This window comes from Nothobranchius furzeri, chromosome 6, assembly GCF_043380555.1.
Source record: "Nothobranchius furzeri strain GRZ-AD chromosome 6, NfurGRZ-RIMD1, whole genome shotgun sequence".
NCBI classification, from domain to species: Eukaryota; Metazoa; Chordata; class Actinopteri; order Cyprinodontiformes; family Nothobranchiidae; genus Nothobranchius; species Nothobranchius furzeri.
This window is the reverse complement of record NC_091746.1, coordinates 10,710,691-10,734,564: the sequence shown is the minus strand read 5'-3', so window position 1 is coordinate 10,734,564 and position 23,874 is coordinate 10,710,691.

The window sequence follows — 23,874 nt, the reverse complement described above, 5'->3', positions numbered from 1 at the left end:
TCTCTCCTGGAGACGCTCAGTCAGACCCAGTGTTGACACGTGACAAGACGCTCCTCGGGGCGCGTCTTGCTTGGGCTTCTCTCATGGAGGCCCTCAGTCAGACCCATTGTTGATATGTGGCAAGACGCTCCTCGGGGCGCGTCTTGCTTGGGCCTCTCTCCTGGAGGCGCTCAGTGAGACCCAGTGGTGACATGTGGCAAGACGCTCCTCGGGGCGCGTCTTGCTTGGGCCTCTCTCCTGGAGGCGCTCAGTCAGACCCAGTGGTGACATGTGGCCAGACGCTCCTCGGGGCGCGTCTTGCTTGGGCCTCTCTCCTGTAGGCCCTCAATCAGACCCAGTGTTGACACGTGGCAAGACGCTCCTCGGGGCGCGTCTTGCTTGGGCCTCTCTCCTGGAGGCCCTCAGTCAGACCCATTGTTGATATGTGGCAAGACGCTCCTCGGGGCACGTCTTGCTTGGGCCTCTCTCCTGGAGGCCCTCAGTCAAACTCATTGTTGACATGTGGCAAGACGCTCCTCGGGGCGCGTCTTGCTTGGGCCTCTCTCCTGGAGGCGCTCAGTCAGACCCAGTGGTGACATGTGGCAAGACGCTCCTCGGGGAGCGTCTTGCTTGGGCCTCTCTCCTGGAGACGCTCAGTCAGACCCAGTGTTGACACGTGACAAGACGCTCTCCGGGGCGCGTCTTGCTTGGGCTTCTCTCATGGAGGCCCTCAGTCAGACCCATTGTTGATATGTGGCAAGACGCTCCTCGGGGCGCGTCTTGCTGGGGCTTCTCTCCTAGAGGCGTTCAGTCAGACCGAGTGCCGACATGTGGCAAGACGCTCCTCGGGACGCGTCTTGCTTGGGCTTCTCTCCCCGAGGCCCTCAGTCAGACTCATTGTTGACATATGGCAAGACGCTCCTCGGGGCGCGTTTTGCTTGGGCCTCTCTCCTGGAGGCGCTCAGTCAGACCCAGTGGTGACATGTGGCAAGACGCTCCTCGGGGCGCGTCTTGCTTGGGCCTCTCTCCTGGAGGCGCTCAGTCAGACCGAGTGCTGACATAAGGCAAGACGCTCCTCGGGGCGCGTCTTGCTTGGGCCTCTCTCCTGGAGACGCTCAGTCAGACCCAGTGTTGACACGTGACAAGACGCTCCTCGGGGCGCGTCTTGCTTGGGCTTCTCTCATGGAGGCCCTCAGTCAGACCCATTGTTGATATGTGGCAAGACGCTCCTCGGGGCGCGTCTTGCTTGGGCCTCTCTCCTGGAGGCGCTCAGTCAGACCGAGTGCTGACATGTGGCAAGACGCTCCTCGGGGCGCGTCTTGCTTGGGCTTCTCTCATGGAGGCCCTCAGTCAGACCCATTAATGATATGTGGCAAGACGCTCCTCGGGGCGAGTCTTGCTTGGGCCTCTCTCCTGGAGGTGCTCAGTCAGACCCAGTGTTGACATGGTGCAAGACGCTCCTCGGGGCGTGTCTTGCTTGGGCTTCTCTCTTGGAGGCCCTCAGTCAGACCCATTGTTGACATGTGGCAAGACGCTCCTCGGGGCGCGTCTTGCTTGGGCCTCTCTCCTGGAGGCGCTCAGTCAGACCGAGTCCTGACATGTAAGAAGACGCTCCTCGGGGCGCGTCTTGCTTGGGCTTCTCTCCTGGAGGCCCTCAGTCAGACCCATTGTTGACATGTGGCAAGACGCTCCTCGGGGCGCGTCTTGCTTGGGCCTATCTCCTGGAGGCAATCAGTCAGACCGAGTGCTGACATAAGGCAAGATGCTCCTCGGGGCGCGTCTTGCTGGGTCCTCTCTCCTGGAGGCGCTCAGTCAGACCCAGTGCTTACATGTGGCAAGACGCTCCTCGGGGCGCGTCTTGCTTGGGCTTCTCTCATGGAGGCCCTCAGTCAGACCCATTATTGATATGTGGCAAGACGCTCCTCGGGGCGCGTCTTGCTGGGGCTTCTCTCCTAGAGGCGTTCAGTCAGACCGAGTGCCGACATGTGGCAAGACGCTCCTCGGGACGCGTCTTGCTTGGGCTTCTCTCGCCGAGGCCCTCAGTCAGACTCATTGTTGACATATGGCAAGACGCTCCTCGGGGCGCGTTTTGCTTGGGCCTCTCTCCTGGAGGCGCTCAGTCAGACCCAGTGGTGACATGTGGCAAGACGCTCCTCGGGGCGCGTCTTGCTTGGGCCTCTCTCCTGGAGGCGCTCAGTCAGACCGAGTGCTGACATAAGGCAAGACGCTCCTCGGGGCGCGTCTTGCTGGGGCCTCTCTCCTGGAGGCGCTCAGTCAGACCCAGTGCTTACATGTGGCAAGACGCTCCTCGGGGCGCGTCTTGCTTGGGCCTCGCTCCTGGAGGCGCTCAGTCAGACCCAGTGGTGACATGTGGCAAGACGCTCCTCGGGGCGCGTCTTGCTTGGGCCTCTCTCCTGGAGACGCTCAGTCAGACCCAGTGTTGACACGTGACAAGACGCTCCTCGGGGCGCGTCTTGCTTGGGCTTCTCTCATGGAGGCCCTCAGTCAGACCCATTGTTGATATGTGGCAAGACGCTCCTCGGGGCGCGTCTTGCTAGGGCCTCTCTCCTGGAGGCGCTCAGTCAGACCGAGTGCTGACATGTGGCAAGACGCTCCTCGGGGCGCGTCTTGCTTGGGCTTCTCTCATGGAGGCCCTCAGTCAGACCCATTGTTGATATGTGGAAAGACGCTCCTCGGGTCGAGTCTTGCTTGGGCCTCTCTCCTGGAGGTGCTCAGTCAGACCCAGTGTTGACATGGTGCAAGACGCTCCTCGGGGCGCGTCTTGCTTGGGCTTCTCTCTTGGAGGCCCTCAGTCAGACCCATTGTTGACATGTGGCAAGACGCTCCTCGGGGCGCGTCTTGCTTGGGCCTCTCTCCTGGAGACGCTCAGTCAGACACAGTGTTGACACGTGGCAAGACGCTCCTCGGGGCGCGTCTTGCTGGGGCTTCTCTCCTAGAGGCGTTCAGTCAGACCGAGTGCCGACATGTGGCAAGACGCTCCTCGGGACGCGTCTTGCTTGGGCTTCTCTCGCCGAGGCCCTCAGTCAGACTCATTGTTGACATATGGCAAGACGCTCCTCGGGGCGCGTTTTGCTTGGGCCTCTCTCCTGGAGGCGCTCAGTCAGACCCAGTGGTGACATGTGGCAAGACGCTCCTCGGGGCGCGTCTTGCTTGGGCCTCTCTCCTGGAGGCGCTCAGTCAGACCGAGTGCTGACATAAGGAAAGACGCTCCTCGGGGCGCGTCTTGCTTGGGCTTCTCTCATGGAGGCTCTCAGTCAGACCCATTGTTGATATGTGGCAAGACGCTCCTCGGGGCGCGTCTTGCTGGGGCTTCTCTCCTAGAGGCGTTCAGTCAGACCGAGTGCCGACATGTGGCAAGACGCTCCTCGGGACGCGTCTTGCTTGGGCTTCTCTCGCCGAGGCCCTCAGTCAGACTCATTGTTGACATATGGCAAGACGCTCCTCGGGGCGCGTTTTGCTTGGGCCTCTCTCCTGGAGGCGCTCAGTCAGACCCAGTGGTGACATGTGGCAAGACGCTCCTCGGGGCGCGTCTTGCTTGGGCCTCTCTCCTGGAGGCGCTCAGTCAGACCGAGTGCTGACATAAGGCAAGACGCTCCTCGGGGCGCGTCTTGCTTGGGCCTCTCTCCTGGAGACGCTCAGTCAGACCCAGTGTTGACACGTGACAAGACGCTCCTCGGAGCGCGTCTTGCTTGGGCTTCTCTCATGGAGGCCCTCAGTCAGACATATTGTTGATATGTGGCAAGACGCTCCTCGGGGCACGTCTTGCTTGGGCCTCTCTCCTGGAGGCGCTCAGTCAGACCGAGTGCTGACATGTGGCAAGATGCTCCTCGGGGCGCGTCTTGCTTGGGCTTCTCTCATGGAGGCCCTCAGTCAGACCCAGTGTTGACATGGTGCAAGACGCTCCTCGGGGCGCGTCTTGCTTGGGCTTCTCTCTTGGAGGCCCTCAGTCAGACCCATTGTTGACATGTGGCAAGACGCTCCTCGGGGCGCGTCTTGCTTGGGCCTCTCTCCTGGAGACGCTCAGTCAGACACAGTGTTGACACGTGGCAAGACGCTCCTCCTGGCGCGTCTTGCTTGGGCCTATCTCCTGGAGGCGCTCAGTCAGACCAAGTGTTGACATGTGGCAAGACGCTCCCCGGGGTGCGTCTTGCTTGGGCCTCTCTCCTGGAGGCGCTCAGTCAGACCGAGTCCTGACATGTAACAAGACGCTCCTCGGGGCGCGTCTTGCTTGGGCTTCTCTCATGGAGGCCCTCAGTCAGACCCATTGTTGATATGTGGCAAGACGCTCCTCGGGGCGCGTCTTGCTGGGGCTTCTCTCCTAGAGGCGTTCAGTCAGACCGAGTGCCGACATGTGGCAAGACGCTCCTCGGGGCGCGTTTTGCTTGGGCCTCTCTCCTGGAGGCGCTCAGTCAGACCGAGTGCTGACATAAGGCAAGACGCTCCTCGGGGCGCGTCTTGCAGGGGCCTCTCTCCTGGAGGCGCTCTGTCAGACCCAGTGTTGACATGTGGCAAGACGCTCCTCGGGGCGCGTCTTGCTTGGGCCTCTCTCCTGGAGGCGCTCAGTCAGACCGAGTGCTGACATAAGGCAAGACGCTCCTCCGGGCGCGTCTTGCTGGGGCCTCTCTCCTGGAGGCGCTCAGTCAGACCGAGTGCTGACATGTGGCAAGACGCTCCTCGGGACGCGTCTTGCTTGGGCTTCTCTCCTGGAGGCCCTCAGTCAGACTCATTGTTGACATGTTGCAAGATTCTTCTCGGGGCGCGTCTTGCTTGGGCCTCTCTCCTGGAGGCGCTCAGTCAGACCCAGTGGTGACATGTGGCAAGACGCTCCTCGGGGCGCGTCTTGCTTGGGCCTCTCTCCTGGAGACGCTCAGTCAGACCCAGTGTTGACACGTGACAAGACGCTCCTCGGGGCGCGTCTTGCTTGGGCTTCTCTCCTGGAGGCCCTCAGTCAGACCCATTGTTTACATGTGGCAAGACGCTCCTCGGGGCGCATCTTGCTTGGGCCTCTCTCCTGGAGGCCCTCTGTCAGCCCCAGTGTTGACATGTGTCAAGACGCTCCTCGGGGTGCGTCTTGCTTGGGCCTCTCTCCTGGAGGCGCTCAGTCAGACCGAGTGCTGACATGTGGCAAGACGCTCCTCGGGGCGCGTCTTGCTTGGGCTTCTCTCCTGGAGGCCCTCAGTCAGACCCATTGTTGACATGTGGCAAGACGCTCCTCGTGGCGTGTCTTGCTTGGGCTTCTCTCCTGGAGGCGCTCAGTCAGACCGAGTGCTGACATAAGGCAAGACGCTCCTCGGGGCGCGTCTTGCTGGGGCCTCTCTCCTGGAGGCGCTCAGTCAGACCCAGTGCTTACATGTGGCAAGACGCTCCTCGGGGCGCGTCTTGCTGGGGCTTCTCTCCTGGAGACGCTCAGTCAGACCCAGTGATGACATGTGGCAAGACGCTCCTCGGGGCGCGTCTTGCTTGGGCCTCTCTCCTGGAGGCCCTCAGTCAGACTCATTGTTTACATGTGGCAAGACGCTCCTCGGGGCGCGTCTTGCTTGGGCCTCTCTCCTGGAGGCGCTCAGTCAGACCCAGTGGTGACATGTGGCAAGACGCTCCTCGGGGCGCGTCTTGCTTGGGCCTCTCTCCTGGAGGCGCTCAGTCAGACCCAGTGGTGACATGTGGCAAGACGCTCCTCGGGGCACGTCTTGCTTGGGCCTCTCTCCTGTAGGCCCTCAATCAGACCCAGTGTTGACACGTGGCAAGACGCTCCTCGGGGCGCGTCTTGCTTGGGCCTCTCTCCTGGAGGCCCTCAGTCAGACCCATTGTTGATATGTGGCAAGACGCTCCTCGGGGCGCGTCTTGCTTGGGCCTCTCTCCTGGAGGCCCTCAGTCAAACTCATTGTTGACATGTGGCAAGACGCTCCTCGGGGCGCGTCTTGCTTGGGCCTCTCTCCTGGAGGAGCTCAGTCAGACCCAGTGGTGACATGTGGCAAGACGCTCCTCGGGGCGCGTCTTGCTTGGGCCTCTCTCCTGGAGACGCTCAGTCAGACCCAGTGTTGACACGTGACAAGACGCTCTCCGGGGCGCGTCTTGCTTGGGCCTCTCTCCTGGAGGCGCTCAGTCAGACCGAGTGCTGACATGTGGCAAGACGCTCCTCGGGGCGCGTCTTGCTTGGGCTTCTCTCATGGATGCCCTCAGTCAGAGCCATTGTTGATATGTGGCAAGACGCTCCTCGGGGCGAGTCTTGCTTGGGCCTCTCTCCTGGAGGTGCTCAGTCAGACCCAGTGTTGACAAGGTGCAGGACGCTCCTCGGGGCGCATCTTGCCTGGGCTTCTCTCTTGGAGGATCTCAGTCAGACCCATTGTTGACATGTGGCAAGACGCTCCTCGGGGCGCGTCTTGCTTGGGCCTCTCTCCTGGAGGCGCTCAGTCAGACCGAGTGCTGACATAAGGCAAGACGCTCCTCGGGGCGCGTCTTGCTGGGGCCTCTCTCCTGGAGGCGCTCAGTCAGACCCAGTGCTTACATGTGGCAAGACACTCCTCGGGGCGCGTCTTGCTTGGGCCTCTCTCCTGGAGACGCTCAGTCAGACCCAGTGTTGACACGTGACAAGACGCTCCTCTGGGCGCGTCTTGCTTGGGCTTTTCTCATGGAGGCCCTCAGTCAGACCCATTGTTGATATGTGGCAGGACGCTCCTCGAGGCGCGTCTTGCTTGGGCCTCTCTCCTGGAGGCGCTCAGTCAGACCGAGTGCTGACATGTGGCAGGACGCTCCTCGGGGCGCGTCTTGCTTGGGCTTCTCTCCTGGAGGCCCTCAGTCAGACCCATTGTTTACATGTGGCAAGACGCTCCTCGGGGCGCATCTTGCTTGGGCCTCTCTCCTGGAGGCCCTCTGTCAGCCCAAGTGTTGACATGTGTCAAGACGCTCCTCGGGACGCGTCTTGCTTCGGCTTCTCTCCTGGAGGCCCTCAGTCAGACTCATTGTTGACATGTGGCAAGACGCTCCTCGGGGCGCGTCTTGCTTGGGCCTCTCTCCTGGAGGCGCTCAGTCAGACCCAGTGGTGACACGTGGCAAGACGCTCCTCGGGGCGCGTCTTGCTTGGGCCTCTCTCCTGGAGACACTCAGTCAGACCCAGTGTTGACACGTGACAAGACGCTCCTCGGGGCGCGTCTTGCTTGGGCTTCTCTCATGGAGGCCCTCAGTCAGACCCATTGTTGATACGTGGCAAGACGCTCCTCGGGGCGCGTCTTGCTTGGGCCTCTCTCCTGGAGGCGCTCAGTCAGACCGAGTGCTGACATGTGGCAAAACACTCCTCGGGACGCGTCTTGCTTGGGCTTCTCTCCTGGAGGCCCTCAGTCAGACTCATTGTTGACATGTGGCAAGACGCTCCTCGGGGCGCGTCTTGCTTGGGCCTCTCTCCTGGAGGCGCTCAGTCAGACCCAGTGGTGACATGTGGCAAGACGCTCCTCGGGGCGCGTCTTGCTTGGGCCTCTCTCCTGGAGACGCTCAGTCAGACCCAGTGTTGACACGTGACAAGACGCTCCTCGGGACGCGTCTTGCTTGGGTTTCTCTCATGGAGGCCCTCAGTCAGACCCATTGTTAATATGTGGCAAGACGCTCCTCGGGGCGCGTCTTGCTTGGGGCTCTCTCCTGGAGGCGCTCATTCAGACCGAGTGCTGACATGTGGCAAGACACTCCTCGGGACGCGTCTTGCTTGGGCTTCTCTCCTGGAGGCCCTCAGTCAGACTCATTGTTGATATGTGGCAAGACGCTCCTCGGGGCGCGTCTTGCTTGGGCCTCTCTCCTGGAGGCGCTCATTCAGACCGAGTGCTGACATGTGGCAAGACGCTCCTCGGGGCGCGTCTTGCTTGGACCTCTCTCCTTGAGGCGCTCAGTCAGACCCAGTGGTGACATGTGGCAAGACGCTCCTCGGGGCGCGTCTTGCTTGGGCCTCTCTCCTGGAGACGCTCAGTCAGACCCAGTGTTGACACGTGACAAGACGCTCCTCGGGGCGCGTCTTGCTTGGGCTTCTCTCATGGAGGCCCTCAGTCAGACCCATTGTTGATATGTGGCAAGACGCTCCTCGGGGCGCATCTTGCTTGGGCTTCTCTCATGGAGGCCCTCAGTCAGACCCATTGTTGATATGTGGCAAGACGCTCCTCGGGGCGCGTCTTGCTTGGGCTTCTCTCTTGGAGGCCCTCAGTCAGACCCATTGTTGACATGTGGCAAGACGCTCCCCGGGGCGCGTCTTGCTTGGGCTTCTCTCCTGGAGGCCCTCAGTCAGACCCATTGTTGACATGTGGCAAGACGCTCCTCGGGGCGCATCTTGCTTGGGCCTCTCTCCTGGAGGCGCTCAGTCAGACCGAGTGCTGACATGTGGCAAGACACTCCTCGGGGCGCGTCTTGCTTGGGCTTCTCTCCTGGAGGCCCTCAGTCAGACTCATTGTTGACATGTGGCAAGACGCTCCTCGGGGCGCGTCTTGCTTGGGCCTCTCTCCTGGAGGCCCTCTGTCAGACCCAGTGTTGACATGTGGCAAGACGCTCCTCGGGGCGCGTCTTGCTTGGGCTTCTCTCATGGAGGCCCTCAGTCAGACCCATTGTTGATATGTGGCAAGACGCTCCTCGGGGCGCGTCTTGCTTGGGCCCCTCTCCTGGAGGCGCTCATTCAGACCGAGTGCTGACATGTGGCAAGACACTCCTCGGGACGCGTCTTGCTTGGGCTTCTCTCCTGGAGGCCCTCAGTCAGACTCATTGTTGATATGTGGCAAGACGCTCCTCGGGGCGCGTCTTGCTTGGACCTCTCTCCTGGAGGCGCTCAGTCAGACCCAGTGGTGACATGTGGCAAGACGCTCCTCGGGGCGCGTCTTGCTTTGGCCTCTCTCCTGGAGACGCTCAGTCAGACCCAGTGTTGACACGTGACAAGACGCTCCTCGGGGCGCGTCTTGATTGGGCTTCTCTCATGGAGGCCCTCAGTCAGACCCATTGTTGATATGTGGCAAGACGCTCCTCGGGGCGCATCTTGCTTGGGCTTCTCTCATGGAGGCCCTCAGTCAGACCCATTGTTGATATGTGGCAAGACGCTCCTCGGGGCGCGTCTTGCTTGGGCTTCTCTCTTGGAGGCCCTCAGTCGGACCCATTGTTGACATGTGGCAAGACGCTCCCCGGGGCGCGTCTTGCTTGGGCTTCTCTCCTGGAGGCCCTCAGTCAGACCCATTGTTGACATGTGGCAAGACGCTCCTCGGGGCGCATCTTGCTTGGGCCTCTCTCCTGGAGGCGCTCAGTCAGACCGAGTGCTGACATGTGGCAAGACACTCCTCGGGGCGCGTCTTGCTTGGGCTTCTCTCCTGGAGGCCCTCAGTCAGACTCATTGTTGACATGTGGCAAGACGCTCCTCGGGGCGCGTCTTGCTTGGGCCTCTCTCCTGGAGGTGCTCAGTCAGACCCAGTGTTGACATGTGGCAAGACTCTCCTCGGGGCGTGTCTTGCTTGGGCCTCTCTCCTGGAGGTGCTCAGTCAGACCGAGTGCTGACATGTGGCAAGACGCTCCTCGGGGCGCGTCTTGCTTGGGCTTCTCTCCTGGAGGCCCTCAGTCAGACCCAGTGTTGACATGTGACAAGACGCGCCCCGAGGAGCGTCTTGCTTGGGCCTCTCTCCTGGAGGCCCTCTGTCAGACCCATTGTTGACATGTGGCAAGACGCTCCTCGGGGCGCGTCTTGCTTGGGCCTCTCTCCTGGAGGCGCTCAGTCAGACCGAGTGCTGACATAAGGCAAGATGCTCCTCGGGGCGCGTCTTGCTGTGGCCTCTCTCCTGGAGGCGCTCAATCAGACCCAGTGGTGACACGTGTCAAGACGCTCCTCGGGGCGCGTCTTGCTTGGGCCTCTCTCCTGGAGGCCCTCAAACAGACCCAGTGTTGACACGTGGTAAGACGCTCCTCGGGGCGCGTTTTGCTTGGGCCTCTCTCCTGGAGGCGATCAGTCAGACCCAGTGGTGACATGTGGCAAGACGCTCCCCGGGGCGCATCTTGCTTGGGCCTCTCTCCTAGAGGCGCTCAGTCAGACCCAGTGGTGACATGTGACAAGACGCTCCTCGGGGCGCGTCTTGCTTGGGCTTCTCTCATGGAGGCCCTCAGTCAGACCCATTGTTGATATGTGGCAAGACGCTCCTCGGGGCGCGTCTTGCTTGGGCCTCTCTCCTGGAGGCGCTCAGTCAGACCGAGTGCTGACATGTGGCAAGACGCTCCTCGGGGCGCGTCTTGCTTGGGCTTCTCTCATGGAGGCCCTCAGTCAGACCCATTGTTGATTAGTGGCAAGACGCTCCTCGGGGCGAGTCTTGCTTGGGCCTCTCTCCTGGAGGTGCTCAGTCAGACCCAGTGTTGACATGGTGCAAGACGCTCCTCGGGGCGCGTCTTGCTTGGGCTTCTCTCTTGGAGGCCCTCAGTCAGACCCATTGTTGACATGTGGCAAGACGCTCCCCGGGGCGCGTCTTGCTTGGGCTTCTCTCCTGGAGGCCCTCAGTCAGACCCATTGTTGACATGTGGCAAGACGCTCCTCAGGGCGCGTCTTGCTTGGGCCTCTCTCCTGGAGGCGCTCAGTCAGACCGAGTGCTGACATAAGGCAAGACGCTCCTCGGGGCGCGTCTTGCTGGGGCCTCTCTCCTGGAGGCGCTCAGTCAGACCCAGTGCTTACATGTGGCAAGACGCTCCTCGGGGCGCGTCTTGCTTGGGCCTCTCTCCTGGAGGCGCTCAGTCAGACCCAGTGGTGACATGTGGCAAGACGCTCCTCGGGGCGCGTCTTGCTTGGGCCTCTCTCCTGGAGACGCTCAGTCAGAACCAGTGTTGACACGTGACAAGACGCTCCTCGGGGCGCGTCTTGCTTGGGCTTCTCTCATGGAGGCCCTCAGTCAGACCCATTGTTGATATGTGGCAAGACGCTCCTCGGGGCGCGTCTTGCTTGGGCCTCTCTCCTGGAGGCGCTCAGTCAGACCGAGTGCTGACATGTGGCAAGACGCTCCTCGGGGCGCGTCTTGCTTGGGCTTCTCTCATGGATGCCCTCAGTCAGAGCCATTGTTGATATGTGGCAAGACGCTCCTCGGGGCGAGTCTTGCTTGGGCCTCTCTCCTGGAGGTGCTCAGTAAGACCCACTGTTGACATGGTGCAAGACGCTCCTCGGGGCGCATCTTGCTTGGGCTTCTCTCTTGGAGGATCTCAGTCAGACCCATTGTTGACATGTGGCAAGACGCTCCTCGGGGCGCGTCTTGCTTGGGCCTCTCTCCTGGAGGCGCTCAGTCAGACCGAGTGCTGACATAAGGCAAGACGCTCCTCGGGGCGCGTCTTGCTGGGGCCTCTCTCCTGGAGGCGCTCAGTCAGACCCAGTGCTTACATGTGGCAAGACACTCCTCGGGGCCCGTCTTGCTTGGGCCTCTCTCCTGCAGACGCTCAGTCAGAACCAGTGTTGACACGTGACAAGACGCTCCTCTGGGCGCGTCTTGCTTGGGCTTCTCTCATGGAGGCCCTCAGTCAGACCCATTGTTCACATGTGGCAAGACGCTCCCCGGGGCGCGTCTTGCTTGGGCTTCTCTCCTGGAGGCCCTCAGTCAGACCCATTGTTGACATGTGGCAAGACGCTCCTCGGGGCGCATCTTGCTTGGGCCTCTCTCCTGGAGGCGCTCAGTCAGACCGAGTGCTGACATGTGGCAAGACACTCCTCGGGGCGCGTCTTGCTTGGGCTTCTCTCCTGGAGGCCCTCAGTCAGACTCATTGTTGACATGTGGCAAGACGCTCCTCGGGGCGCGTCTTGCTTGGGCCTCTCTCCTGGAGGCCCTCTGTCAGACCCAGTGTTGACATGTGGCAAGACGCTCCTCGGGGCGCGTCTTGCTTGGGCCTCTCTCCTGGAGGTGCTCAGTCAGACCCAGTGTTGACATGTGGCAAGACTCTCCTCGGGGCGCGTCTTGCTTGGGCCTCTCTCCTGGAGGTGCTCAGTCAGACCGAGTGCTGACATGTGGCAAGACGCTCCTCGGGGCGCGTCTTGCTTGGGCTTCTCTCCTGGAGGCCCTCAGTCAGACCCATTGTTTACATGTGGCAAGACGCTCCTCGGGGCGCATCTTGCTTGGGCCTCTCTCCTGGAGGCGCTCAGTCAGACCGAGTGCTGACATGTGGCAAGACGCTCCTCGGGGCGCGTCTTGCTGGGCATTCTCTCCTGGAGGTGCTCAGTCAGACCCAGTGTTGACATGTGACAAGACGCGCCCCGAGGAGCGTCTTGCTTGGGCCTCTCTCCTGGAGGCCCTCTGTCAGACCCATTGTTGACATGTGGCAAGACGCTCCTCGGGGCGCGTCTTGCTTGGGCCTCTCTCCTGGAGGCGCTCAGTCAGACCGAGTGCTGACATAAGGCAAGATGCTCCTCGGGGCGCGTCTTGCTGTGGCCTCTCTCCTGGAGGCGCTCAATCAGACCCAGTGGTGACACGTGTCAAGACGCTCCTCGGGGCGCGTCTTGCTTGGGCCTCTCTCCTGGAGGCCCTCAAACAGACCCAGTGTTGACACGTGGTAAGACGCTCCTCGGGGCGTGTCTTGCTGGGGCTTCTCTCCTAGAGGCGTTCAGTCAGACCGAGTGCCGACATGTGGCAAGACGCTTCTCGGGACGCGTCTAGCTTGGGCTTCTCTCCTCGAGGCCCTCAGTCAGACTCATTGTTGACATGTGGCAAGACGCTCCTCGGGGCGCGTTTTGCTTGGGCCTCTCTCCTGGAGGCGATCAGTCAGACCCAGTGGTGACATGTGGCAAGACGCTCCCCGGGGCGCATCTTGCTTGGGCCTCTCTCCTGGAGGCGCTCAGTCAGACCCAGTGGTGACATGTGACAAGACGCTCCTCGGGGCGCGTCTTGCTTGGGCTTCTCTCATGGAGGCCCTCAAACAGACCCAGTGTTGACACGTGGTAAGACGCTCCTCGGGGCGCGTCTTGCTGGGGCTTCTCTCCTAGAGGCGTTCAGTCAGACCGAGTGCCGACATGTGGCAAGACGCTTCTCGGGACGCGTCTAGCTTGGGCTTCTCTCCTCGAGGCCCTCAGTCAGACTCATTGTTGACATGTGGCAAGACGCTCCTCGGGGCGCGTTTTGCTTGGGCCTCTCTCCTGGAGGCGATCAGTCAGACCCAGTGGTGACATGTGGCAAGACGCTCCCCGGGGCGCATCTTGCTTGGGCCTCTCTCCTAGAGGCGCTCAGTCAGACCCAGTGGTGACATGTGACAAGACGCTCCTCGGGGCGCGTCTTGCTTGGGCTTCTCTCATGGAGGCCCTCAGTCAGACCCATTGTTGATATGTGGCAAGACGCTCCTCGGGGCGCGTCTTGCTTGGGCCTCTCTCCTGGAGGCGCTCAGTCAGACCGAGTGCTGACATGTGGCAAGACGCTCCTCGGGGCGCGTCTTGCTTGGGCTTCTCTCATGGAGGCCCTCAGTCAGACCCATTGTTGATATGTGGCAAGACGCTCCTCGGGGCGAGTCTTGCTTGGGCCTCTCTCCTGGAGGTGCTCAGTCAGACCCAGTGTTGACATGGTGCAAGACGCTCCTCGGGGCGCGTCTTGCTTGGGCTTCTCTCTTGGAGGCCCTCAGTCAGACCCATTGTTGACATGTGGCAAGACGCTCCCCGGGGCGCGTCTTGCTTGGGCTTCTCTCCTGGAGGCCCTCAGTCAGACCCATTGTTGACATGTGGCAAGACGCTCCTCAGGGCGGGTCTTGCTTGGGCCTCTCTCCTGGAGGCGCTCAGTCAGACCGAGTGCTGACATAAGGCAAGACGCTCCTCGGGGCGCGTCTTGCTGGGGCCTCTCTCCTGGAGGCGCTCAGTCAGACCCAGTGCTTACATGTGGCAAGACGCTCCTCGGGGCGCGTCTTGCTTGGGCCTCTCTCCTGGAGGCGCTCAGTCAGACCCAGTGGTGACATGTGGCAAGACGCTCCTCGGGGCGCGTCTTGCTTGGGCCTCTCTCCTGGAGACGCTCAGTCAGAACCAGTGTTGACACGTGACAAGACGCTCCTCGGGGCGCGTCTTGCTTGGGCTTCTCTCATGGAGGCCCTCAGTCAGACCCATTGTTGATATGTGGCAAGACGCTCCTCGGGGCGCGTCTTGCTTGGGCCTCTCTCCTGGAGGCGCTCAGTCAGACCGAGTGCTGACATGTGGCAAGACGCTCCTCGGGGCGCGTCTTGCTTGGGCTTCTCTCATGGATGCCCTCAGTCAGAGCCATTGTTGATATGTGGCAAGACGCTCCTCGGGGCGAGTCTTGCTTGGGCCTCTCTCCTGGAGGTGCTCAGTAAGACCCACTGTTGACATGGTGCAAGACGCTCCTCGGGGCGCATCTTGCTTGGGCTTCTCTCTTGGAGGATCTCAGTCAGACCCATTGTTGACATGTGGCAAGACGCTCCTCGGGGCGCGTCTTGCTTGGGCCTCTCTCCTGGAGGCGCTCAGTCAGACCGAGTGCTGACATAAGGCAAGACGCTCCTCGGGGCGCGTCTTGCTGGGGCCTCTCTCCTGGAGGCGCTCAGTCAGACCCAGTGCTTACATGTGGCAAGACACTCCTCGGGGCCCGTCTTGCTTGGGCCTCTCTCCTGCAGACGCTCAGTCAGAACCAGTGTTGACACGTGACAAGACGCTCCTCGGGGCGCGTCTTGCTTGGGCCTCTCTCCTGGAGGCGCTCAGTCAGACCCAGTGGTGACATGTGGCAAGACGCTCCTCGGGGCGCGTCTTGCTTGGGCCTCTCTCCTGGAGACGCTCAGTCAGACCCAGTGTTGACACGTGACAAGACGCTCTCCGGGGCGCGTCTTGCTTGGGCTTCTCTCATGGAGTCCCTCAGTCAGACCCATTGTTGATATGTGGCAAGACGCTCCTCGGGACACGTCTTGTTGGGGCCTCTCTCCTGGAGGTGCTCAATCAGACCCAGTGGTGACACGTGGCAAGACGCTCCTCGGGGCGCGTCTTGCTTGGGCCTCTCTCCTGGAGGCACTCAGTCAGACCCAGTGGTGACACGTGGCAAGACGCTCCTCGGGGCGCGTCTTGCTTGGGCCTCTCTCCTGGAGACGCTCAGTCAGACACAGTGTTGACACGTGGCAAGACGCTCCTCGGGGCGCGTCTTGCTTGGGCCTATCTCCTGGAGGCGCTCAGTCAGACCAAGTGTTGACATGTGGCAAGACGCTCCTCGGGGTGCGTCTTGCTTGGGCCTCTCTCCTGGAGGCGCTCAGTCAGACCGAGTCCTGACAAGTAACAAGACGCTCCTCGGGGCGCGTCTTGCTTGGGCTTCTCTCCTGGAGGCCCTCAGTCAGACCCATTGTTGACATGTGGCAAGACGCTCCTCGGGGCGCGTCTTGCTTGGGCCTATCTCCTGGAGGCCCTCAGTCAGACCGAGTGCTGACATAAGGCAAGATGCTGCTCGGGGCGCGTCTTGCTGGGTCCTCTCTCCTGGAGGCGCTCAGTCAGACCCAGTGCTTACATGTGGCAAGACGCTCCTCGGGGCGCTTCTTGCTTGGGCTTCTCTCATGGAGGCCCTCAGTCAGACCCATTGTTGATATGTGGCAAGACGCTCCTCGGGGCGCGTCTTGCTGGGGCTTCTCTCCTAGAGGCGTTCAGTCAGACCGAGTGCCGACATGTGGCAAGACGCTCCTCGGGACGCGTCTTGCTTGGGCTTCTCTCCCCGAGGCCCTCAGTCAGACTCATTGTTGACATATGGCAAGACGCTCCTCGGGGCGCGTTTTGCTTGGGCCTCTCTCCTGGAGGCGCTCAGTCAGACCCAGTGGTGACATGTGGCAAGACGCTCCTCGGGGCGCGTCTTGCTTGGGCCTCTCTCCTGGAGGCGCTCAGTCAGACCGAGTGCTGACATAAGGCAAGACGCTCCTCGGGGCGCGTCTTGCTGGGGCCTGTCTCCTGGAGGCGCTCAGTCAGACCCAGTGCTTACATGTGGCAAGACGCTCCTCGGGGCGCGTCTTGCTTGGGCCTCTCTCCTGGAGGCGCTCAGTCAGACCCAGTGGTGACATGTGGCAAGACGCTCCTCGGGGCGCGTCTTGCTTGGGCCTCTCTCCTGGAGACGCTCAGTCAGACCCAGTGTTGACACGTGACAAGACGCTCCTCAGGGCGCGTCTTGCTTGGGCTTCTCTCATGGAGGCCCTCAGTCAGACCCATTGTTGATATGTGGCAAGACGCTCCTCGGGGCGCGTCTTGCTTGGGCCTCTCTCCTGGAGGCCCTCAGTCAGACCGAGTGCTGACATGTGGCAAGACGCTCCTCGGGGCGCGTCTTGCTTGGGCTTCTCTCATGGAGGCCCTCAGTCAGACCCATTAATGAAAGGTGGCAAGACGCTCCTCGGGGCGAGTCTTGCTTGGGCCTCTCTCCTGGAGGTGCTCAGTCAGACCCAGTGTTGACATGGTGCAAGACGCTCCTCGGGGCGTGTCTTGCTTGGGCTTCTCTCTTGGAGGCCCTCAGTCAGACCCATTGTTGACATGTGGCAAGACGCTCCTCGGGGCGCGTCTTGCTTGGGCCTCTCTCCTGGAGGCGCTCAGTCAGACCGAGTCCTGACATGTAAGAAGACGCTCCTCGGGGCGCGTCTTGCTTGGGCTTCTCTCCTGGAGGCCCTCAGTCAGACCCATTGTTGACATGTGGCAAGACGCTCCTCGGGGCGCGTCTTGCGTGGGCCTATCTCCTGGAGGCGCTCAGTCAGACCGAGTGCTGACATAAGGCAAGATGCTCCTCGGGGCGCGTCTTGCTGGGTCCTCTCTCCTGGAGGCGCTCAGTCAGACCCATTGCTTACATGTGGCAAGACGCTCCTCGGGGCGCGTCTTGCTTGGGCTTCTCTCATGGAGGCCCTCAGTCAGACCCATTATTGATATGTGGCAAGACGCTCCTCGGGGCGCGTCTTGCTCGGGCTTCTCTCCTAGAGGCGTTCAGTCAGACCGAGTGCCGACATGTGGCAAGACGCTCCTCGGGACGCGTCTTGCTTGGGCTTCTCTCGCCGAGGCCCTCAGTCAGACTCATTGTTGACATATGGCAAGACGCTCCTCGGGGCGCGTTTTGCTTGGGCCTCTCTCCTGGAGGCGCTCAGTCAGACCCAGTGGTGACATGTGGCAAGACGCTCCTCGGGGCGCGTCTTGCTTGGGCCTCTCTCCTGGAGGCGCTCAGTCAGACCCAGTGGTGACATGTGGCAAGACGCTCCTCGGGGCGCGTCTTGCTTGGGCTTCTCTCTTGGAGGCCCTCAGTCAGACCCATTGTTGACATGTGGCAAGACGCTCCTCGGGGCGCGTCTTGCTTGGGCCTCTCTCCTGGAGACGCTCAGTCAGACACAGTGTTGACACGTGGCAAGACGCTCCTCGGGGCGCGTCTTGCTTGGGCCTATCTCCTGGAGGCGCTCAGTCAGACCAAGTGTTGACATGTGGCAAGACGCTCCCCGGGGTTCGTCTTGCTTGGGCCTCTCTCCTGGAGGCGCTCAGTCAGACCGAGTCCTGACATGTAACAAGACGCTCCTCGGGGCGCGTCTTGCTTGGGCTTCTCTCCTGGAGGCCCTCAGTCAGACCCATTGTTGACATGTGGCAAGACGCTCCTCGGGGCGCGTCTTGCTTGGGCCTATCTCCTGGAGGCGCTCAGTCAGACCGAGTGCTGACATAAGGCAAGATGCTCCTCGGGGCGCGTCTTGCTGGGGCCTCTCTCCTGGAGGCGCTCAGTCAGACCCAGTGCTTACATGTGGCAAGACGCTCCTCGGGGCGCGTCTTGCTTGGGCTTCTCTCATGGAGGCCCTCAGTCAGACCCATTGTTGATATGTGGCAAGACGCTCCTCGGGGCGCGTCTTGCTGGGGCTTCTCTCCTAGAGGCGTTCAGTCAGACCGAGTGCCGACGTGTGGCAAGACGCTCCTCGGGGCGCGTTTTGCTTGGGCCTCTCTCCTGGAGGCGCTCAGTCAGACCCAGTGGTGACATGTGGCAAGACGCTCCTCGGGGCGCGTCTTGCTTGGGCCTCTCTCCTGGAGACGCTCAGTCAGACCGAGTGCTGACATAAGGCAAGACGCTCCTCGGGGCGCGTCTTGCAGGGGCCTCTCTCCTGGAGGCGCTCTGTCAGACCCAGTGGTGACATGTGGCAAGACGCTCCTCGGGGCGCGTCTTGCTTGGGCCTCTCTCCTGGAGGCGCTCAGTCAGACCGAGTGCTGACATAAGGCAAGACGCTCCTCCGGGCGCGTCTTGCTGGGGCCTCTCTCCTGGAGGCGCTCAGTCAGACCGAGTGCTGACATGTGGCAAGACGCTCCTCGGGATGCGTCTTGCTTGGGCTTCTCTCCTGGAGGCCCTCAGTCAGACTCATTGTTGACATGTGGCAAGATGCTCCTCGGGGCGCGTCTTGCTTGGGCCTCTCTCCTGGAGGCGCTCAGTCAGACCCAGTGGTGACATGTGGCAAGACGCTCCTCGGGGCGCGTCTATCTTGGGCCTCTCTCCTGGAGACGCTCAGTCAGACCCAGTGTTGACACGTGACAAGACGCTCCTCGGGGCGCGTCTTGCTTGGGCTTCTCTCCTGGAGGCCCTCAGTCAGACCCATTGTTTACATGTGGCAAGACGCTCCTCGGGGCGCATCTTGCTTGGGCCTCTCTCCTGGAGGCCCTCTGTCAGCCCCAGTGTTGACATGTGTCAAGACGCTCCTCGGGGTGCGTCTTGCTTGGGCCTCTCTCCTGGAGGCGCTCAGTCAGACCGAGTGCTGACATGTGGCAAGACGCTCCTCGGGGCGCGTCTTGCTTGGGCTTCTCTCCTGGAGGCCCTCAGTCGGACCCATTGTTGACATGTGGCAAGACGCTCCTCGTGGCATGTCTTGCTTGGGCTTCTCTCCTGGAGGCGCTCAGTCAGACCGAGTGCTGACATAAGGCAAGACGCTCCTCGGGGCGCGTCTTGCTGGGGCCTCTCTCCTGGAGGCGCTCAGTCAGACCCAGTGCTTACATGTGGCAAGACGCTCCTCGGGGCGCGTCTTGCTGGGGCTTCTCTCCTGGAGACGCTCAGTCAGACCCAGTGATGACATGTGGCAAGACGCTCCTCGGGGCGCGTCTTGCTTGGGCCTCTCTCCTGGAGACGCTCAGTCAGACCCAGTGTTGACACGTGACAAGACGCTCCTCGGGGCGCGTCTTGCTTGGGCTTCTCTCATGGAGGCCCTCAGTCAGACCCATTGTTGATATGTGGCAAGACGCTCCTCGGGGCGCGTCTTGCTTGGGCCTCTCTCCTGGAGGCCCTCAGTCAGACTCATTGTTTACATGTGGCAAGACGCTCCTCGGGGCGCGTCTTGCTTGGGCCTCTCTCCTGGAGGCGCTCAGTCAGACCCAGTGGTGACATGTGGCAAGACGCTCCTCGGGGCGCGTCTTGCTTGGGCCTCTCTCCTGGAGGCGCTCAGTCAGACCCAGTGGTGACATGTGGCCAGACGCTCCTCGGGGCGCGTCTTGCTTGGGCCTCTCTCCTGTAGGCCCTCAATCAGACCCAGTGTTGACACGTGGCAAGACGCTCCTCGGGGCGCGTCTTGCTTGGGCCTCTCTCCTGGAGGCCCTCAGTCAGACCCATTGTTGATATGTGGCAAGACGCTCCTCGGGGCACGTCTTGCTTGGGCCTCTCTCCTGGAGGCCCTCAGTCAAACTCATTGTTGACATGTGGCAAGACGCTCCTCGGGGCGCGTCTTGCTTGGGCCTCTCTCCTGGAGGCGCTCAGTCAGACCCAGTGGTGACATGTGGCAAGACGCTCCTCGGGGAGCGTCTTGCTTGGGCCTCTCTCCTGGAGACGCTCAGTCAGACCCATTGTTTATATGTGGCAAGACGCTCCTTGGGGCGCGTCTTGCTGGGGCTTCTCTCCTAGAGGCGTTCAGTCAGACCGAGTGCCGACATGTGGCAAGACGCTCCTCGGGACGCGTCTTGCTTGGGCTTCTCTCCCCGAGGCCCTCAGTCAGACTCATTGTTGACATATGGCAAGACGCTCCTCGGGGCGCGTTTTGCTTGGGCCTCTCTCCTGGAGGCGCTCAGTCAGACCCAGTGGTGACATGTGGCAAGACGCTCCTCGGGGCGCGTCTTGCTTGGGCCTCTCTCCTGGAGGCGCTCAGTCAGACCGAGTGCTGACATAAGGCAAGACGCTCCTCGGGGCGCGTCTTGCTTGGGCCTCTCTCCTGGAGGCGCTCAGTCAGACCGAGTGCTGACATGTGGCAAGACGCTCCTCGGGGCGCGTCTTGCTTGGGCTTCTCTCATGGAGGCCCTCAGTCAGACCCATTAATGATATGTGGCAAGACGCTCCTCGGGGCGAGTCTTGCTTGGGCCTCTCTCCTGGAGGTGCTCAGTCAGACCCAGTGTTGACATGGTGCAAGACGCTCCTCGGGGCGTGTCTTGCTTGGGCTTCTCTCTTGGAGGCCCTCAGTCAGACCCATTGTTGACATGTGGCAAGACGCTCCTCGGGGCGCGTCTTGCTTGGGCCTCTCTCCTGGAGGCGCTCAGTCAGACCGAGTCCTGACATGTAAGAAGACGCTCCTCGGGGCGCGTCTTGCTTGGGCTTCTCTCCTGGAGGCCCTCAGTCAGACCCATTGTTGACATGTGGCAAGACGCTCCTCGGGGCGCGTCTTGCTTGGGCCTATCTCCTGGAGGTGCTCAGTCAGACCGAGTGCTGACATAAGGCAAGATGCTCCTCGGGGCGCGTCTTGCTGGGTCCTCTCTCCTGGAGGCGCTCAGTCAGACCCAGTGCTTACATGTGGCAAGACGCTCCTCGGGGCGCGTCTTGCTTGGGCTTCTCTCATGGAGGCCCTCAGTCAGACCCATTATTGATATGTGGCAAGACGCTCCTCGGGGCGCGTCTTGCTGGGGCTTCTCTCCTAGAGGCGTTCAGTCAGACCGAGTGCCGACATGTGGCAAGACGCTCCTCGGGACGCGTCTTGCTTGGGCTTCTCTCGCCGAGGCCCTCAGTCAGACTCATTGTTGACATATGGCAAGACACTCCTCGGGGCTCGTTTTGCTTGGGCCTCTCTCCTGGAGGCGCTCAGTCAGACCCAGTGGTGACATGTGGCAAGACGCTCCTCGGGGCGCATCTTGCTTGGGCCTCTCTCCTGGAGGCGCTCAGTCAGACCGAGTGCTGACATAAGGCAAGACGCTCCTCGGGGAGCGTCTTGCTGGGGCCTCTCTCCTGGAGGCGCTCAGTCAGACCCAGTGCTTACATGTGGCAAGACGCTCCTCGGGGCGCGTCTTGCTTGGGCCTCTCTCCTGGAGGCGCTCAGTCAGACCCAGTGGTGACATGTGGCAAGACGCTCCTCGGGGCGCGTCTTGCTTGGGCCTCTCTCCTGGAGACGCTCAGTCAGACCCAGTGTTGACACGTGACAAGACGCTCCTCGGGGCGCGTCTTGCTTGGGCTTCTCTCATGGAGGCCCTCAGTCAGACCCATTGTTGATATGTGGCAAGACGCTCCTCGGGGCGCGTCTTGCTAGGGCCTCTCTCCTGGAGGCGCTCAGTCAGACCGAGTGCTGACATGTGGCAAGACGCTCCTCGGGGCGCGTCTTGCTTGGGCTTCTCTCATGGAGGCCCTCAGTCAGACCCATTGTTGATATGTGGAAAGACGCTCCTCGGGTCGAGTCTTGCTTGGGCCTCTCTCCTGGAGGTGCTCAGTCAGACCCAGTGTTGACATGGTGCAAGACGCTCCTCGGGGCGCGTCTTGCTTGGGCTTCTCTCTTGGAGGCCCTCAGTCAGACCCATTGTTGACATGTGGCAAGAAGCTCCTCGGGGCGCGTCTTGCTTGGGCCTCTCTCCTGGAGACGCTCAGTCAGACACAGTGTTGACACGTGGCAAGACGCTCCTCGGGGCGCGTCTTGCTTGGGCCTATCTCCTGGAGGCGCTCAGTCAGACCAAGTGTTGACATGTGGCAAGACGCTCCCCGGGGTGCGTCTTGCTTGGGCCTCTCTCCTGGAGGCGCTCAGTCAGACCGAGTCCTGACATGTAACAAGACGCTCCTCGGCGCGCGTCTTGCTTGGGCTTCTCTCCTGGAGGCCCTCAGTCATACCCATTGTTGACATGTGGCAAGACGCTCCTCGGGGCGCGTCTTGCTTGGGCCTATCTCCTGGAGGCGCTCAGTCAGACCGAGTGCTGACATAAGGCAAGATGCTCCTCGGGGCGCGTCTTGCTGGGGCCTCTCTCCTGGAGGCGCTCAGTCAGACCCAATGCTTACATGTGGCAAGACGCTCCTCGGGGCGCGTCTTGCTTGGGCTTCTCTCATGGAGGCCCTCAGTCAGACCCATTGTTGATATGTGGCAAGACGCTCCTCGGGGCGCGTCTTGCTGGGGCTTCTCTCCTAGAGGCGTTCAGTCAGACCGAGTGCCGACATGTGGCAAGACGCTCCTCGGGGCGCGTTTTGCTTGGGCCTCTCTCCTGGAGGCGCTCAGTCAGACCCAGTGGTGACATGTGGCAAGACGCTCCTCGGGGCGCGTCTTGCTTGGGCCTCTCTCCTGGAGACTCTCAGTCAGACCGAGTGCTGACATAAGGCAAGACGCTCCTCGGGGCGCGTCTTGCAGGGGCCTCTCTCCTGGAGGCGCTCTGTCAGACCCAGTGGTGACATGTGGCAAGACGCTCCTCGGGGCGCGTCTTGCTTGGGCCTCTCTCCTGGAGGCGCTCAGTCAGACCGAGTGCTGACATAAGGCAAGACGCTCCTCCGGGCGCGTCTTGCTGGGGCCTCTCTCCTGGAGGCGCTCAGTCAGACCGAGTGCTGACATGTGGCAAGACGCTCCTCGGGACGCGTCTTGCTTGGGCTTCTCTCCTGGAGGCCCTCAGTCTGACTCATTGTTGACATGTGGCAAGATGCTCCTCGGGGCGCGTCTTGCTTGGGCCTCTCTCCTGGAGGCGCTCAGTCAGACCCAGTGGTGACATGTGGCAAGACGCTCCTCGGGGCGCGTCTTGCTTGGGCCTCTCTCCTGGAGACGCTCAGTCAGACCCAGTGTTGACACGTGACAAGACGCTCCTCGGGGCGCGTCTTGCTTGGGCTTCTCTCCTGGAGGCCCTCAGTCAGACCCATTGTTTACATGTGGCAAGACGCTCCTGGGGGCGCATCTTGCTTGGGCCTCTCTCCTGGAGGCCCTCTGTCAGCCCCAGTGTTGACATGTGTCAAGACGCTCCTCGGGGTGCGTCTTGCTTGGGCCTCTCTCCTGGAGGCGCTCAGTCAGACCGAGTGCTGACATGTGGCAAGACGCTCCTCGGGGCGCGTCTTGCTTGGGCTTCTCTCCTGGAGGCCCTCAGTCAGACCCATTGTTGACATGTGGCAAGACGCTCCTCGTGGCGTGTCTTGCTTGGGCTTCTCTCCTGGAGGCGCTCAGTCAGACCGAGTGCTGACATAAGGCAAGACGCTCCTCGGGGCGCGTCTTGCTGGGGCTTCTCTCCTGGAGACGCTCAGTCAGACCCAGTGATGACATGTGGCAAGACGCTCCTCGGGGCGCGTCTTGCTTGGGCCTCTCTCCTGGAGACGCTCAGTCAGACCCAGTGTTGACACGTGACAAGACGCTCCTCGGGGCGCGTCTTGCTTGGGCTTCTCTCATGGAGGCCCTCAGTCAGACCCATTGTTGATATGTGGCAAGACGCTCCTCGGGGCGCGTCTTGCTTGGGCCTCTCTCCTGGAGGCCCTCAGTCAGACCCATTGTTGACATGTGGCAAGACGCTCCTCGTGGCGTGTCTTGCTTGGGCTTCTCTCCTGGAGGCGCTCAGTCAGACCGAGTGCTGACATAAGGCAAGACGCTCCTCGGGGCGCGTCTTGCTGGGGCCTCTCTCCTGGAGGCGCTCAGTCAGACCCAGTGCTTACATGTGGCAAGACGCTCCTCGGGGCGCGTCTTGCTGGGGCTTCTCTCCTGGAGACGCTCAGTCAGACCCAGTGATGACATGTGGCAAGACGCTCCTCGGGGCGCGTCTTGCTTGGGCCTCTC